The sequence below is a fragment of the Pezoporus flaviventris genome, unplaced genomic scaffold, assembly GCF_033815535.1.
Source record: "Pezoporus flaviventris isolate CSIRO_AGI_PZ_B2104156 unplaced genomic scaffold, CSIRO_AGI_Pfla_v1 ptg000007l, whole genome shotgun sequence".
Lineage (NCBI taxonomy): Eukaryota > Metazoa > Chordata > Aves > Psittaciformes > Psittacidae > Pezoporus > Pezoporus flaviventris.
The window spans coordinates 50,703,693-50,721,676 of NW_026892555.1; the positions used below are offsets into that span (position 1 = coordinate 50,703,693).

Sequence of the window (17,984 nt, forward strand, 5' to 3'; positions counted from 1 at the left end):
ACGTATGCTTTCAGAGGTTAAGAGAAGGTGAAAACAGCCTTTCACTGAAAACTGTTAGTCATTTTTAATCACAGGATAACTCTACAAGAGGTGTGACTGATGCAATTTAAATTTTCACCTGACAAACTGAATTATTAATCTTCACAGCACCTACAACAAATGATCAAGTCAGTGAGTTACCAGCCCCAGGAGCTACTAGAGAACATCTCTAAGACAGGGAAGCAGAATTTTGCAGCACCCCAGGGTAAAGCACTTCTTGCAGGCACTGCAGTCAGGAGGGCACAGGACCTCTACCCTTGTCCCCACTGCTACTTCCTAGCTTCAGCTTTCCAAAACAGGAGAGGACCTTGGGCAGCCCAAACAATAAAAAATGCTGTGGTTTGCAAGGAAGGTGACAGCAAAACAAAGTTGAGGGCTTTATCTGCACCTGGAAAGAGCTGTTCATTCTGTACTGGCAGCTCTGAAAGGGAGGACTAAGAAGCTTGAGGAGCTTTTTACTTGCATCTAAATGAAAGCTTTACCTATTGCAGGTCACTTCCCTACAGAAGGGAACAAACAGTCCAAGCTCACACTAAGTTTTCAAGGAGTTGCCTTTTTCTAACAGAGTGCATTTGTTCTGAAGTCTTGACAACCCACTTCTGGAAGATACTATGCTTTTTGCAGAGCTGTCATCTTAAGTGACGTTAAATATTACTCTTAGGTACTAATTTTCTCTCTAATATTTGAAATTAGATCAATAATCAATAGATGAATAACTTCCTTTTTAAGTGTCTAAATAGAGTTCAAAAAGAAAGAAAGTTCTAAACAATCTCCACAGAGTAACTTAAAATGGGGTTTCCATACACCACAATTTCATAATACTGGATTAAATTACAGCGGGTTACATAAGTTCTTAAAAGGAAGGCAAAATGCAACCAAAAAGTAGGATTCCTTGCTTGAGAATCTTAAAATTTTGGGCTTAAACATGCCAGTAGTCCAAGAATTACTTCTGCTCAGCCCACTTCTCCAACTAGTATGTTTTTAAGTAGGAAATAATTCTGTTCATCATGTAAACACTTACTCAGACTCTTGATAATGTTTGTGCTATCCCTTCTCAATTTCTGGACAGTTTCTTTCAGGCTCACATTTAATTAAGAGATATTTAACCACTAGTATTTTTTAAACAATGGCACACATACAGAAATACTTGCCCATCAGAGCTACTTTACAAAATCAAAATACAGCTAGTGGAAACAAAATACAAAACACTTGCCTTCAGCTGAACTAGTTTTGTTTAGAAAATGAACAGACAATGCATTTCCTTGGCTGAGACCTTGATTTGTTTGCCAAGTCCCATCCTGCAGTGATTTTTCTGCTTACAACAACATCTACAAGGTGCAGAGAGCACTATCAAGGAAGAAGACTCACAATTCTGCAGGTGAGGAATGACAATAGCCCTGGCATACCTTAAAAAAACAGACATAGCAAAGCATTTCTAGTAAACTGTGTAATGTAGTATGTACTTAATGTATCTATTTTATCCCTTGATAACTGCTGGGAAGTTACAGAACTACGGATATCTTCTTAGGGCAACTTGTATCTGTATAACATGATGGCTTGTTGCTGTATCATCTGTTCCACACAATCATTTTGGTGTTTTTTTTTTACTTAAAAAACAAATCACAGCAAGATTTCTTACAAAACTATGGAGATATTAAACACTTGTACTGATTTCCACAAACTTGTTAGGAGAAGGAAGCATAACTACATTGACTGCATTCTTTGAAGCCACATCACAGGATCAGAAGGTCACAGGGGGCATCTTCTTTCATACAGCTATCTGGCTTTTAGATAGAAAAAATGCCAGCAAGAGCTAGGAAGGAGTGTGTCAGATGATGGAAAATGCAGGACATAAGCAAACAGCAAAATAAAGTACAATAACCAAACTGCTACTGGGGTGAGGTGATTCAGAACAAAAGATGGAGAAAGCACTATCATCATGTCTGCATAACAGACAGGTAAAAATAAAATCGGAACTGAAAGGAAAGGAGTCCAAAACCAGGTAAAGCGTTTACTTCTTATTATGGATGCTCCTGTTACGGAAGCTGCTGGTGTCTTTCTGGCCAGCATAACACAAACTAGAACTGCCATGACTCTGTGGGTAACCCTCAAACCCCACCATTTGCTCTGGCAAAAGGCATTTTATGTCTATTCCTGTAGCACAGCAGTGGCAAGTCAGGAAAAATGTAAAAAGAAGGAATTTCTTTTTATTCTTCAGCTCTGCATCCTTAACTCAATCACTGTCCCCTTGGGCTGAGAAAAGGACTGGCTTTACTGTTCTGCATTGCCCTGTTAGTAGAGAAGCTGCAAAGTAAAATATTCCTCATGGTTTATATATGAGTGCAAGAAATACAATTTTGGGTTTGCACAATAAAGAACAAGTCAAGAAATCTGTGTCGCTGTGCTGGTTTTGGCTGGGATAGAGTTAATTTTCTTCATAGCAGCTAGTATGAAGATATATTTTGTATTTGCGCTGGAAACAGTGTTGATAACACAGGAACCTATTATCAGTTACTGCTGAGCAGTGCTTACACACAGCCAAGGTCTTTTCTGCTCCTCCCACCACCCCACCAGTGAGTGGGCTGAGGGTGGACAATAAGCTGGGAGGCGGAGGGGGCTGGCACAGCCCAACTGACCCAAGGAACATCCCAATACCATATGGCATCATGCTCAGAATATAGAGCTGGGGGAAGATGGAAGGGAACATTCAGAGCGATGGCGTCTATTTTCCTAAGTATCCATTACACATGATGGAGCCCTGCCTTCCTGGAAATGCCTGACCATGGGAAGTGGTGAATGAATTCCTTGTTTTGCTTTACTTGCACGTGCAGCTTTTGCTTTACCTGTTAAACTTGTCTGTACCTCAACCCACGAGTTTTCTCACTTTTACTCCTCTGATTCTCCTATCCTACTGTGGGGGGAGTGAGCGAGTGGCTGTGTGGCGCTTAGTTGAGAGGTGGGGTTAAACCATGACAGTCACACAACTACCAACTGAGAATAAAACACTTTCAAACTTAAAACATGAAGTTCTGGATGGTTTGATTTGGCTTTGCAAGAACTGTGGTCAATCCATACACATCAGAAAAATAACCTCAATACCAACTCTTTGAAGAGAGAAGCATGCTTTTCCCGTAACTTTAGTTACATCAGCTTTTCACCATCACAATAAATGTGTGGCATATTTAGTTATAAGGAAAGCAAGTAAGTATGTGGTTTATGCAGACAGCCAGCCTAGCTGAATATATTTAAATATATTGATGAAGGGGGTGGGTGCTCTCTTCTCCTTGCCTTGGACAACCGGCGGGGGAGGAAGCATCATATGCTGACTCTTCTCCAACCCATTACAGGCGGAAAGGGATTCCCAAGATTGGAATAAACTAAGACAAGTTAACTATTCCCTAGTTCCTGAAGGTGTCATTAAATAGGGTGGTGTGAGAAATGGCTCTGGGTGGTGCCCATATTTTTCCTTTACTTTTCCAAAGATACAACCCATTAATATATTATTATAACCTCCATAGACCAGTAGTATTGAGGGCAGGAATGAACACAGAATGCAAACCAGTGTAAGTACCAGGTCTAAACTAGTGTAGAGCCTGTCCACAACCTCTGTTTGCTGCTCTTAGCACACTACCCCTCCAAGGAAGTGATCAAATCCCAACAGTGTGCTGGCACAGTATAAAAGGACACTCCTAATTGCCATGCCTCAAATTCCAGCTCTAAGCCTGCCAAGAGAAAGCCTGCAAAACTCTTTAATAAATCATAGAAATCAGATGGAAATTAGGTCATCTTGCTCACTCCTCCCCTCCACACTGTGAGTTTGCTACCCATACATTGCTGCTGAGTGCTCTGCCTTGACAACTTCTAAATGATTCAAGTGCTGAGGTTTCTCCCAATTCCCTGGGTAGGATGTTACACAGCCCAGTGAACCCCACCATCCATCCGCTTCCCACCTACTAGCCTCATCCTCTCCATCCCAGTTTTGCCCCTGTCTCACTTTGTTCTGTTCCTATCTCCCTTTCACTCCCCCAAAATCCACTCTTGATGCTACCTCAACAACCATCTGGCAAAAATTGTTGCTCAGGAAACGTTCCTCTGCCTCTCCTGTAATCCCACTGTAGTATGTTGCTATTTTTAGGAGAAAAAGAAGGTGGTAAGGGAATGAAAGGCTGCCAGCTCCAGCTGTACAAGAATAATGCTCCAGTACATGGAAACTACATTACAGTGTTTCCCTTTACGCACATATAATTAACCAAAACTTTCAATCTTCTGGAATGATCCAAAAGAGAGACAGAAGAAATGGAAAAGACAAATTCTGAGGTAAAAACCTGCCATCTCACTTTATCTTTCAACCCCACAGCTGGCCCCTCCTTCCAGGGCTGTTCTCAGCATTTCACATTAGTGTCTGCCTAGCAAGACACATGGTTAAACCAGACACTTCCATTACAAAATGATATATTAAGAAACGGGCTTACAAGAAGAGGTAACTATGTCTTGTACCAGCCCCTCAAGTGAGAGCGAGACCTGTGTTTTATTCCTGCTTTGAGACAAGGTGACATGCTAACCTCTGAAAAGACAGCTGCCCATCACCCTCCCCAACCTGCCCAGCCAGCAGTGGTGCCAGATGTTCCATGCAAAAGGCTCTGTGCAACCAGTGCCTGGACTACCAAGACCATCTGGCTGAAGCAAAAAAACCCTGCTTCCCTGAGAGAACACTTTTATACCTCACCCACCACCTTTATCAAACCTCATATTTACTGATATGCAAAGTCAAAAACCACTAGGTTCTTAATAAACCTAGGAGTACTAGGAACAAACCAGAAGTACTAGGTTTCTTGCTGCAAACAACTTCCATATTCAAGAGGCAATACTCCTCTCTGTACAGAAGTATGTGCCCGTATACTGACTCCAACAGAGCTGTGGGACATCCGCAGCCATCACACTGTGTTGGGGAGCAGAGGAGCCGAGTGCTGCCTGCCCCAACCCTGCCCCAACCCTTGCTCTTCGACAGCAGTGATTTAATTGAAAGAAAACAGCGACGAATTCAGTGGACCTGGTGAAGTAATCATCTCCAAGGTCATTACAGAGATTACAGCTTCCTGACCCAAGACAGTAGGGTCAGATTTTGACACCTCTGTCTAAAAGAAATCAAGCCTTGCTTACTGATTTCTGCAGGAAGACTAGCAGATAAAGATACTCCTGACATGAGTCAGGGTGCGAGAACAGAACCCTCAGCATAAACTGTTTCGGTTTGAGTTTTGAGTTTGGTTTTTGTGTGGGTTTTTTTGTTTGTATCTTTCTTTTGGTTTTTATTTTGCTTTGGGTTTGGTTTGTTTTTTTTTCCTCTTCACAGCCTGTTTGCATTTGCTGGCTTACGAAACAAGATTTTATTTGCAGCCAGTATGTCCTAGGAAACTAGGAGGTGTTACACATAATTGCCCTGAGATTCATGAGGAGTAAACAAGGTAACCACTACCACCAGGGACAACTCCTGCTCCATCACCACCAGACATGTCACACGCCCCAGCTGCTGTGAGCCGCGTCACCTCCTCCTACTGGGGAAAGGCTGCCTCCCAGGATTTACTCACCTCCTGCGCCCCTCTGGGGAGGTGGAGAGAGCTGAGGCTGAGCCACTGCAAGGGTGGGAAGCTCTGAGGATGAAGAATGCAGAGGGATAATCCCAAATCAGGAGGAGGGGAAGTGGAGCAGGTGCTTGGCCACCTTCCTGGGTGATGGGAAGGATGGATGGTGCCAGAGGCTCCTGCATCAGCAGCAACCCCTCCATGAAGCCCAAAACAAGGGACACCCAGCCAGTGACGACAGCCAGTGAAAGGGGGCTTGCAGTGGAAGCAAATAGGCAGGAACCTGGCTGGGGGAGCAGGACACAACTAAGGAAAAGAGCAAAACCACAGGTGTAAGTGGGCAGCTTGCTCTGGTCTGACATGGGCCAGAGATGGGTGTTTTCCCTTCCTCTTCCATGAACATCCCACCATCCATCAACAGGACTCCAACCAAGAACGTGCCAGGGTCAGCTGTTCCCACCTCAAATATATTCTCCTGCTTCCTACATGCAGCCCACCTGGGATCAAACTGAGACCCTACTTTAGGAAAAAGGCTGTAGTAAAAGCCAAGCAACAGGCACGCACTATACCTTGGTAGATCAGATTTTAACATAGCATGAGAACAGAAACATCAACCATTCTCCATTTCACACAGGAACTTTCTTACTTCTCTACCTCATTAGAGCAGTGCTATGACTTTTGCCTTCTGTCACATTTCATGTAAATACATGCACTTAAGCATGTATTCAAAGCTATAGCCTGCTTTTTTATTTTTCCTCTTCACACACTCCCTTGCCCCTTCCCAAAATATTTCTTTGTATTCACATATGCTTTTCATTTATTCTAGCCCTTTACCCCCCACACACGCTCCGAGTCCCCAGTTTCCACATTCTTCTTTAACCCTCTAAACTATAAAGACTTTTCTCAGTGGGATCAAACATCTGGTGGGTGATCTTCATGCGGATTTCAGTACTTCTTTTGTTTCCAAATTTGCCAACAGATCAGTTTTGATATGTAGTGAAGCCACTGAAAGGGATTCTCTGTCTGAGGCACTCAAAGTATTTCCATGATCTATAAAGGAAAGGATAAAAACTGAAGGGGTTACTGTAAACTGGATTTTTTTTTCCCTCACTTCTTACTTCTATGTACTGCTTTAAACTTTTGTTTATGTATTACCCTTCATATACTGCATCCTGTAGGATGCAGATACATGATTTAGATTATTATAATTTCCTTTTGCTTTTATCCACTTTATTTGAGAACAACCAGCTCTGCTGACACAGTCAATGACCAAGATTTCATCTTTCCCCAGCCATAAAAAGCTGACAATTACTAAAATTCCATTATCAATTACTCAGGGAGGGTGCAGGAGATACTGAGTTTGCTGTTTATACAGCACATTGTCTCAGATTAACTCAGTTGTCCCAAATACTGACCCATTTCTGCTCTTCCACAGATATTTAGTCCCCAGCAATCCTACTGAGTTTCCCCTGCACCGATGCTTTGGTGACAACAATTGAGAGTGGCAGGGGCAGGAGCAAAGAGCTCATAGGATTTCTCTTACCAACACCAAGATAAGTGCCTGAGCTCTTCTTCTCCACTACCTGTGCATTTCAAATTTAAAGAAATGGAGGTCTTTCCAAAGAAAACAAGTTTTTCTCGTTGGGCATTTCTAGTCAGCTAATGCAGGAGGAAGTGCTATGTGTCCATATACACATTTAGACTTGCCATTTTACAGTAGTAGCTATTAGAGAAGGCTAATACTGGAGATTAAAAATTAAAAGAAACACTCTATAAAACCTAGCTAATGCATCACCTTTTCAGTAGTGCATCTCTTTTAAAGATTTTCTTTATGATACTGATTCAAACTGTTTAGCAGTACCTATTTAAGTCTAGGTTTGGTAAAGATCTTCATATATATATACGCTCTATGACTTTTGTACCAAATAAAAATCTGTCATGATCGCTTGGAATAAACATGTTTTAAGCTTAATTTTCAGCCTAGTTGACAGCAATCATTTTTCAGTCATACACACGCATTTATTTTCAGTTGAGAGAAATTATGCCAAACAAAACACCTTGAAAATTCAAGCTCTGTAGCCATAACATATTTCAAGTTAAAAACATGATAAATAAGATGCTAAAACAAAGTATCCGAAGGCCATGCTGCACACACTGAAGAAGCACAGTCCTGCAGACAAGAACCCTCCCTGCATGGACCCACCCTTTGTTTTCAAAGCCCAACATATACTGAGTGCTCACTGAGCATACACAGATTCTCACCCAAGGATGTATTTTGATGTGAAAACGCCACACAGTTATTAATACTTTCATGTTGAGAACACTGCAGCTCAAGAGATAAAGCTGATGCTTCATCTCATGAGAAACAAGTATTCTTTCATAAAAGCTTATAAATGGTTTCATGTTTTCCCCGAGACAACAAGCAGTCATTTCCTGATACATGATGTTTCCATGAAACAAGTCTGAATGTCACCCAGCGTGAATAACACATTTAACACATTTCAAGAACTTTCTGTTAACTCAAGAGCATGCTTGAAATACAAAGAAGTGACATTTTATGTATTAAAAAAAAAAAAACAACAAACCAACACAACAAACCATGCATAGCCTCCAAGGAACCACTGCACCAAACAACAAATCTAACAAACGTAGGTGTGAGCATGCTGCTGTGGGTCAAACCTACCAGGAGTGCCCATATTGTCTATAACACCACACACACACCCCCAGCCAAAGACAAACCTGTAAACAGTGATTCTTTTTCAAAGACTAAATATTCAGCAGGTTCCCACTAGAGAAAGAAAAAAAAAAAAACAACAAAAAAATACCCCAAAACCACCTTACCCTCCTTAATTTAAAAATTACATAAGCTTTAGCTTCACCTTCACTTGCTCCTTCTTGGAAGAGAGAAGAAAACCCCAACTAAAATCGGACCTCTTCAGTTCTGCTGCAGTTCCCCAGCAGACTCAGCCCTGCCCTGCAAGAAGCTGCCAAGGCGGAGGCACTTGGGGGGGGGAGGGGGTGCTGGGGATGGGTGCCACACCCTGAGGTCCCCCCCTACTTCCCCTCTTTCTCCTCCTGCTCCTCAAGGCTAAACCTGCCCACCGCAGAAGCAGGCTCTCATCGGATGAGCTGCTGACACACATCCGACCAGCTCCTCGGTCATACGGGGCAGCCTTGGGGAGAAAAGGCTATCAGCTGCATCATTTATGGAGGGATGCGACTGCGTCCAATTAGTTTGGAAAGAGGCCCAAGCTGTACCAGTCAATACTGAGCAGTGTATTTTTAATACTCCCTGATGTGTTTCGTGTTCTCTGCTGCAGTGAGCAGGTCTGCAGCATGCTGGCAGCTCAAGGAGCCTTCCTGCTCAAGCAGTGCTGTAAGGAATAAACTTCCCAGCGGCTCTTACTCTAATGCAGTGCTCTTGGGGTTTCTCCTCCCCTCATTACCATGCAGGTCTCACCCTCACCTTAGAGCTGAAACTTTCCAACTCAAGGAGACCAGCACAGCAGCATTCGCCTATACTATATTATGCATGTACAAACACAGGTGTAGCAACACTAGTGAATTTAACCACACCAGTAATGCAGCTTCTGTGATGATCTTGACCTTTCGATACTCTATGAAAGGACTACTTTCCACAGATTTTGAGAAAAAGCATACACTGAATTGCACCTGACCAAAATTTACTGGTCAAGACCTTACAGATTTTGTTTATATTCTCATTTTCTATGAGATTTAGTTATACCTGCTCTCTTTATACAAACCTTTCAGCTTTCTATGGACACAAGCACTGACAATATTAGAAGTAAAATGTAAAAGATATTCAGTTCACCACACTGCAAAAAGATGCTTAACCGAGTGCTTTAATTTTGGCAGGCAGGCCTCTGACTTGCCATCATTCTGACAGAAAGGAGTTGAAACACAGGGGGCACTTTCCCTTCGACTTCCCATCACCCTGCATATTGAGTTGAGGATACACTTTCCATTTCTGCCTCAAACGCTGGAGAACAGAATTTAGCGCAATGACCACCTTTACCAAGCACCGTCATCCTCAAGCACAGCCCCAAGAGAAATAAGATCAAGAAACCACAAGGACAGAGTGTCTACACTACTTGGATACTTGTGATGGTCACAGAGTGGGAATTTTATACTCGGTACAATGATAAAGTTTTATTCTCAGTATATATAAGTCTCAACTCAAAGTGAAAACCAAGAAAGCTTAAAAACCTAAACTGCTCTTCCACCAGCCCCTCTCTGCTCCCTGCACCAGGATGGAGGAGGACGGGCCCGCACTGCCTTCCTGCCGGCCACATGTGCGGGGTCTCCCTTTGCCCACACACCCGGCCAAGCACGGCAACTTCCACGCCGCGCTTCGCGGAGCCACGCGTGAAGTGTTCGTGTTTGAGGAAGGAAGCAGCGCCGGAGCCGCCTCTCCCGCGCACCTGCGAGCCGGTGCCGAGGCAGGCAGGCAGCAAGCGCGGGGAGCCGCGACTCGTCCCCCGGGCAGCCCTGGCAGCGCGGAGCGGAGCGGGCGCGGCCCGGCGGCTCCGATACACGCGGGCAGCAGGGTGCCCCCTCTGCGGACCCGGGCCAGCGCTGACACTGCAGCGGTCCGGGGCCGCGATGTGCTCCGCACATAACCACACCCACCGCATTGCAGAAGCCACGGCCGGGGGGGGTGAAGCGGGAAACAGCCCCCCCTCTTCACCGCAGGGCGCGCAGCGCACCCCGGCCGGGCAGTGAGGGAGAGGAGGGCCCGGGGCGGAGTGGCTCCGGCTCCTCCTGCACCGCCTGGGCGCTGTGCCCCCCAGGTGAGCGGGGCAGCGGGCACCCGGGCGGAAGGGGGGGGGGAAAGTCCGCGCCTCACTAATCCAGACCACCCCCCCCTCCACCGCCATGCCTCTGCCGCCTACAGAAGTTTCCCACAAAAACGCGTATCGCCCTAAAAAAATTAAAATTGCAACACCCCCCCCCCATCCCTCTCCCCAGCACAGCTGCAGCGGGATCAGCTCTGCCATGTCCGTGTCACCGTGCCCCATCCCCCCCCGTCAGGCCGGAGCGAGTCAGACACCGCGCGGAGCCCCCCGTGTCCTCCCCGCTCTACAGGGGGCACCGGTCGCCGCCTCCCCCGGCACAACCCCCCCACTCCCACCGGCACCCTGGCTTCACTCACACACCACCCCCACCACCCCCCACCCCCCCCCCCCCCGCTCTGCTAACTTAAAAATGGCTCCTAGGAATGAGGTTTTTATCTCTGTAAACCTCATTTATACATATACACATGTATGTGCGCATATAGATAAAATGTATATATTAAAAAGGAATGGAATCTCCCCCCCCCCCCCCCGCCGGTATATCCTCCGCTTCCCCTTGCGGAGAGGACACTGCACGCACTGAGTGCGGGAGCAGTGGGCAGGTACCTTGGCGGCGGCGGCGCGGCGAAGGCGGGGAGCGGCGGCGGTACCGGGGCGCGCGGCTGCTCCCGGCGCAGCGGCGGGAGGCGGCGGCGGCCACGCGTCAGCAGCGCAGCCCGGCTCTGCCCAGAGCGAGCCTCCGCCGCTTCCCAGCAAATCAGGACTGCGGAGGCTCCTCCGGAGAGAGGGAGGGAAAAAAGGAAAGGGGGAAGAGAAGGGAAGGGGAAAAAATAGAGAGGTGAAAAAGAAGAGAAAGGGGGAGTGTGGGGGGTGGGAAACCCACTCCGCGGAGAACGGCAAAAGCTGATGCCGGCAGGTTTCTGGAGCCAACACACCCCCCCCCCCCCCGCCTGCTGCCGCGGTGGGAGAGGGGGGTGCCGAGGGCACCTCCCCGGGCACACAGCAGGGAGTGCACCTTCTTCTCCAGGAGCCCGGCCCCGGGTTCCCCACCTGCGTCCGGAGGGACCCGGCCGATTTTTGGCTCAGCAAAATGAGTTCTATTTAGACAAATGAGTTTAGCTGCGGTAGTTGCAACCAAACCCGAGCGATGGTGAGTAAGGAGTAAGCTGGGTGCTGGCAAGGTCTGGCTTTGATTTCCACAGGGGGTTTTGCTTGGGGGGTGGGGAATGTACCAGCCTTTTCTATTTTAATTTCCAGTGACAAACCCCATGCTCTTAAAATCTGGACCCTATTTCACTCAGGAGCATCACCAAAACAGAAAAAAAAAAAAAAAGTAGGTTCTGCCACACATCAGCTCCCGATGCAGAAAGGGTAATGTAAAACTGGAAATTACTTCTGAGTCTGCACTACAACACAGACCACAACATGCCACATGTCAGAAAGCAACAAAAATTCCTAACACATACAGAAGCTGCATGGGAGGGGATAATCCTACTTGCACCATTTCATTTTGGTAAATACGTAGCTCCCCTTAGAGCACGCAACTAACTACACGCATAGCAGCAGAGACTGGATTTGAAACTCTACCGCACCCCGGCACTCAGAGGCACCGCTTCTTCGTTTCTCTGGGGGACCAGAAGCGGCTGAACTTGCTCTTTTCCAGGGAAGGAACTGACCATGGGAAAGCTAGCGATGGCTGGGGCTATGTAGGAGCCACAGACAGAACCACTCTCATGCTGCACCTTCAATCCTGTTGCAACACAGTGGACCAATTAGGCTTATTCTCCCTTTAAATTGTGTATTGACAGCTCCCCAAGATTATAAAATCCAAATTATATTCAGGCCTCTGATATCGGGGGGGGGGGGGGGGGGGGGTAGTATCTGCTTTAATTAGCAGCATCTCGGGGGGCAGGTAAAAAGGGAAAGAGGTTTTGACAGTAGGCAGCTGATGCTTCTCTTCAGATCTGCAAAACTGCACTGCTCTGTATTTAATGCAGAATCATAATGAGACATGCACACACACAGAGACCCTTCACCTGCTATGCAGGAGTGCCTTTTAGCAGATCTGGCACACTGTAACATGCACAAGAAGAGAGACTTCAGAAGGAAAATGCATGCCATCAACTGAGAGAGGGCATACCTCTAGTCAGTTGAAATACAAAGACTTGTGTACTCTTCTCCTGGAGGAGCTCTGGAAGCCATCATGAATCACAAGGGAATGGACTTGACAGCTAAGACACACATTAGAGTTAATAAGGTTTGATGGGGGGGAGGGGGGCAGGAAGCAAAGTAGGAAAAAGACTGAGTTGGTTTGAATCAAAGCAAGTCTCAAAGGCAAACTAGGAGACTTAAAGAAATACTATTTGACAAACAATGCCATTGTTTTTACTAGATCAACATTTTGCAGCTCTTGTCCTGCCCATTACAGAGGAAGGTGTTGACACTGTTTTTAAGCAGAGATAACACTCTTGGAGTATTAGCACTTCCTTCACAGCAACACATGTTGTCCTTGAGCCCTACTGCAGGCAGATTTGCCCCACAGCTACAATATTCTCTGATCCCTTTTGTGGATATATTACATATATAATAGCATCTTTCATCTGAGGATCTATAAGGCTTTCAGCACATTGATTTAACCTCAAAACATCAAGTGGCATTAACAGGCTATTCCTACAAGCAGGAAATCTTTGCAACAGATATGAGATAGCTGGTACTTCTGGGATACCAATATGGGCCTGAGTTTCAGAGTACTCAACACTCACAGTGTTTTTATTTTATTGGCATTTTCAGATGTTACTTTCTAATCCCCAAGTGGGTTAAGTTGGCCAGCTTGCCCTGACTTCTAAACTTCCATGGAGCTTCCATCTGACAGGTTTCCATGAATCAGCAGTTTTTAATTATTTTAAAATCCTATTCTTCCAGTAATTTACAGCTAGCCTGAATCCATACTCTTATAACATAGCTGGGAAACATGACTCATTTCCCCCCCCCCCCCCCCCCCCCCCCCCCCTTCACTGGAGTTATCCCACTGTCCATTTACATGAAAGGAAGCTCAGATGAAGTCCAAGCAGCACTAGAAGAGACTGTTCTGCCTCGACGTGGGACAGTAGTTTTATTTTTGCTATTTTCTCACCTTCCTGGAAGTGGTGCTTCAGACCTGGATGTCAGGAGTAAATGAGTTCAATGATCCCATTTGAGTTTGTTTGTCCCAACTCCCAACACATCAGGCTCGGTGTGGCCCAAAGCAGCCTTTTCTCACCACCACCAAACGCCTGATGAGCAGCCCCGGCTGCCTGATACAGAGAAATGTAACTCCTGCATTGTGCTCATTAAAACCAGCACCTGCGTGGGCAGGAAGTCAAGTGCCACACACTCGTGGTAGCCCTGAGTGCCCAGCCTTTGAACTCTTGGTATCCTGCTGCTCTAAACCCAAGCTCCCTGCTTGCCACTCCCCATGCACCTCTCCATTTCAGTGACTGCAGAGAACTTCTCCCAGCCTGCTCCTGCTGGGTCATCATCCCCTTTCCTTTTCGCATATCCAGCATGCCCCATTCTCCATCCCTGCTCAGCACCTTCTTCCCCTCCCTCCATTACCACCATACCTCTCACCGGGGGCCTCCCAACCCTCTATTTCTCCTTTGCCCTTACAAGAGGTATTTCTTTGCCTTCCCTCCAAGTAAGTTTACTTTCCCTTGTGCCACGTACCTCCCCCGTGTTTTCTCCAGGCCAGGATTCTCCCTTTCCTAACATGCAAGGAGCTGGATGCACATCGAAATTGCTCTACTCTGGTCTGGAATCCAGGCAGTTTCCACCACACCAGGCTTTGGGGAGGAAGGCACATAGCTATCGAGATGCCAGTAACCCACTGTATGAGCGAGAGTCACCCAAGAGATCAACACTAAGCTGAGGACATGAGTAAAATAGGCAGCAGCTTCTGCCCTGCACTCCCTTTGCTATCCATCTATCACTTGGTTTTCTGTCTGGTTTCGCCCCTTTGACGAACACATGCAATTTGCTTTGGAAAGCCCTGCAAAGGTAGGGAAGGAAGTAAAGCAGCTGTTCCTGGCATGAAATGCTAGAGAAGAATAAAGGCAAAGACAGCCTCTGACATGCAGTAGGTAAATTAGAGGTGGGGAAGGAAAAGGTACCAACACATGCACCCCCTTCCCCATGGGGTACTAGTTGGAGGAGAGCAGCCTACGGAAAATGGGCCTGTGCAGAGTATTTGGCTACGACAAGGACTTTTCTTTTATAGCAGAAGGGAATGGGGAGACACATGGTCTCTGCCAGGAAAGGATGAATAGGCAACCCTGGAAGAGCAGGGACAAGGATTATTGCCCAGCCCTGGGAACTGCTGCCTAAAACATTCTTGTGATTCCCTAATTGATTGGACATGGCATTCAAAAGAGCACATTACAGAAAAGCAAGACACAAAAATGGTATCAAACCTAGCAAAAGGCTGTCTCAAGCCCAGCCAACGATGAATTAGCTGGGTACAGCACTTTGAAAAATGGCAAGTACCATAAAAGTAGTAGCATTATTATAGCATTATTAAGAAGATACTTCTTAGTAGACAGGAGCTTGGCACTATCTGTCTAGACGGGTGGATGGGTTTGGAGTCAAACTGATTTTTTTTTTTATTATTATTACTGTATCCACTTCCATTTATTAAAAGCAAACTGTTCTGCCCATGACTCATGCAGCTCAGCTTTCTGCATGGCAACGAAACAAAATTCTCATAATTAAGAGCGATCACTGTGAGACAGCAAATGAAGGTAAGATTTGGAAATCAGACCAAATCTTCTATTTCTGTCTTCCCCAACTGCAAACATAAGGCCCACAGACCTCTAATTAGCCAATATTACCACTGCCTTCAAATATGCGAGTAGTAAACCTTCAGGTGAGATATCCCTTAGTGTAACTCAGTGACACAGCAGGTCAGATTTACTCCTGACCTCAGTGCAGGGACTTATTTGGTCTGTCATTTGAAGCAAGTCTCACTCTGCCAGAGAGTGCCAAATCCACCCCTTTTTAAGATTACTGAAGAAACAATCAGTAAATTTGGCCCCAGTGCTGCTGCAACTGAAATCCTGCCTATATAAGATTTACTGCAATTAATTCAGCACTGCCCTTTGCCACTTTCATATCTGTAGCTACTTTCTGGCTGAGAGCATTAACTGGATTATTAAGTGATTACCACCTGCTGCAGTTCTCCAGCCCCCACTATAAACAGAGGTAACCAAATTTTATGGATATATGATGCTTTGGGATGTACCTGAGGCTGTGCTGCAAACAGACAAGAATTAGTTTTCAGATAGAGTAATAAACTGAAGCTTTTAATCTCACTTAAGGTTTTAATTTTGAATTTATTTTGTGTATGCATAGTCATTAATATGGTTTAACTGTACTCTGATTTAATATACACTGACTATAGGAAACAGAAAATATAGAAGATACGCAACATGCAGTTAACAAATACCAATTTATTTTGATTTAAGTAGGGTTCCTAGACAGCCTAACAGTGAGGGAGGCAAGGACAGCTCTCATTTTCTATCAGCAGCTCTAGGACTCAGAGCTTCCTATCAAGGTCACCACAGACCACCTTCCTTTACTGAGGTGGTTTTTGTTGAGTCCATCAATTTCAGTCCATGAAATGCTGTCTTTTTTTTTTCTCATTCCCACAGTGCACGGTGCTTTGCCCTACTTGTGGTGTGTTAAGCAGGACAGCAGATACCTTCTTTCCCTCTTTTCCATGCCATTAAGCCCAGTGTGGCGTTTTAGTTCCCAAACTATCTCAAACTCTTCTGTGTCTTCTTTTCATGAAGCATCTAACTGAGAGAAGGACTTAAGGAGCAATTTACATTGAGCACAAGCATACGTCTTACTGACTTGAAGGAGAATCAATGCTCATATTTGTTAAGTGCTATTAGAAATAGAAACACCATAACCACCTTCTACAAATCCCTTTATAAGATACCTTTTCCTCCTATCACCTATAATTAAATGTCTCTCAGTAGCCAGGTTAATAGGTTTGGCCCCCAACTGCTTTTATATCATTTGTCTTTGCAAGCTGCATGATTTACCAGGGAGGGAGGCACTTTAATGAGTGTTTGTATAGCACCCAACACAGTTCACCTCTCATCTTAATGAAGGTTAATAGCAATCAAGGGAAGCACTAGCAGATTCTTATTTAAAGTACAATGAATACTTGTGCTTGTCGTAATACTAAAGTGTTATTGAGAAAAGGTAAGAAGTCCTGCCCACGAATGAACACTTTTATCCATATCTGTATTGGCTCTCAGTTACACATGCTAACATGTCAGAGGCTGTTTTCTTTAATGGTTGAAAGATTACTTTAGTTCCAAGGATTCCTTAGAATTAAAACGTTTCTAACCTGGCATGTCTAAAGAAGAATTTTAGGTTCCTTGGCTATCCTTCCTGTCAAACAACCCCTCTCAATTTTTATTCTCCCAGAGTGCCAGAAGAGAAGAAAAACCATATCTGATGCTTGACAGTAAGTGAACTTTACTCACAGAAAAAGACTAGTGATTTTAATCTACCAAATATGCTTATTGAAGAAAACAAGAAAGCAAAACCCCACAACAGATAGTGCAATTTCTCTGTCTCTAGTTAGAAAAGTATTTTTTCCCAGTACGCTGCCTCCTCTTGCTATTACTTCTTTTCTTGCACAATATTTTAACAGCAGAAGTAGCTGCTCTTGACAAATAAAGGACACAGTTCTGTGTCCATGCCGCACCTGGCTACTCCAAGCCCACCCAGCCAGACACAGCCCTTGCTCCTTGCACCCTGTCCCCATCCCACGTTCTGCCATGCTTTCCCAGACAGTCACACGTCTGAAGTACCAACAGGAGAAAAGTCTGTGTCTTCCCCACCATTTACTGGCTGCTCCTTCCCAGCTCCATCCTGCCCCTGCCAGCAAGCCACTATAAGCATTTATTAAGGCCATGGAAAGAAGTAGGCAAACCAATCCAAATTAAAACTAAAAAGGGAGGAGATAAAATCATATAATAGACTCATAGAACAGTCAGGACAAATCTGATCAATTCCTCACCACGATTCCCCATGAGATCTCATCAATATGAGACTGAAAAGCAGACAGTGTGGTGTGACATGAGAAGTGGGGATGACGGCAGAGTCACACCACTGCCTCTTCTGGTCACGCCAACCTGTGCTGGTGTCAGACTGTGGTGCTGGCCACCAGCCTTTATTTATGTGAGCAACTGCTCAAAACGATACCCCTAGATTTCAGCCCCTGCTGGACTGGGCTCCCAGGGACCAGTCCACCTTTGCCTAACAGACAGCCCCTGAGCACAGCCAGGAGCTCCTCCACCTTATGTTCATAGCTGGTTAGGCACTTTCAAAATGCACTGCTTTTAAAAAGCATGCTCTAATTCAGTACACAGTTTGAGTCTCACACTGAGTTGATGGGATGCTGCCAGTAAAACTGAATTGAAGGTAGTGAGGAGAAACCCATCCTTTCCTTCTGCTTTGACAGCTTACCCTGCAACTCACTCTCAGTTCTCATGGAGAA

General features: G+C 45.4%; 1 protein-coding gene across 27 annotated transcripts in view; it reads right to left on the reverse strand.

Moving 5' to 3' along the window:
* EPB41L3 (erythrocyte membrane protein band 4.1 like 3) overlaps positions 1-17,984 on the reverse strand; it is a 147,294-nt gene that overhangs the window by 91,282 nt on the left and 38,028 nt on the right. For 23 of the 27 annotated variants that reach the window (XM_061448755.1, XM_061448751.1, XM_061448749.1 and 20 more), the window contains exon 1: positions 11,013-11,149. The exons of 2 other annotated variants lie outside the window; for them this stretch is intronic. The gene's annotated coding sequence lies outside the window, so the exon portion shown is untranslated. Of the gene's footprint in view, positions 1-8,497; positions 8,623-11,012; positions 11,192-17,984 lie in introns of those variants that run through there. 2 more of the 27 variants (XM_061448727.1, XM_061448728.1) reach the window with 2 other exon arrangements.